The 270-nt window shown below is 42.2% G+C and overlaps 1 protein-coding gene across 2 annotated transcripts in view; it reads left to right on the top strand.

Annotated features, from left to right (window-relative positions):
* The window catches only part of ELMOD1 (ELMO domain containing 1), a 43027-nt gene that overhangs the window by 27342 nt on the left and 15415 nt on the right, over positions 1 to 270 (top strand). The window lies entirely within an intron of this gene.

Raw genomic sequence — 270 nt, 5'->3', positions numbered from 1 at the left:
AAAAAAATCCTTAGCTCCCTGGGGAAAGGCAGAGATCGAAACTAAAATTTCAAACCCGCCGGATACATCCCTAAATCTAAGTGGGTTTTACAAGTACCCGACAGCACTGTCACTCTATTTGGAAAATTCTGTAATGAAGAGCGGTCCGGTCTCTGGAAGAGCCGAAGCAAGTGGTAAACTTTGAGCGCAAAATGGCCCAAAACGAGTTAATTTTGGATTAAATTTTGGATTTAATTAATGGATTAAAACGAGTGCATCGGGCAGGAACGG

Source organism: Crocuta crocuta, unplaced genomic scaffold (genome assembly GCF_008692635.1).
Source record: "Crocuta crocuta isolate KB4526 unplaced genomic scaffold, BGI_CrCroc_1.0 scaffold278, whole genome shotgun sequence".
Taxonomy (NCBI): Eukaryota; Metazoa; Chordata; class Mammalia; order Carnivora; family Hyaenidae; genus Crocuta; species Crocuta crocuta.
The sequence above is the reverse complement of the archived record's forward strand: the minus strand, read 5'-3'. Positions and strand labels throughout refer to the sequence as shown.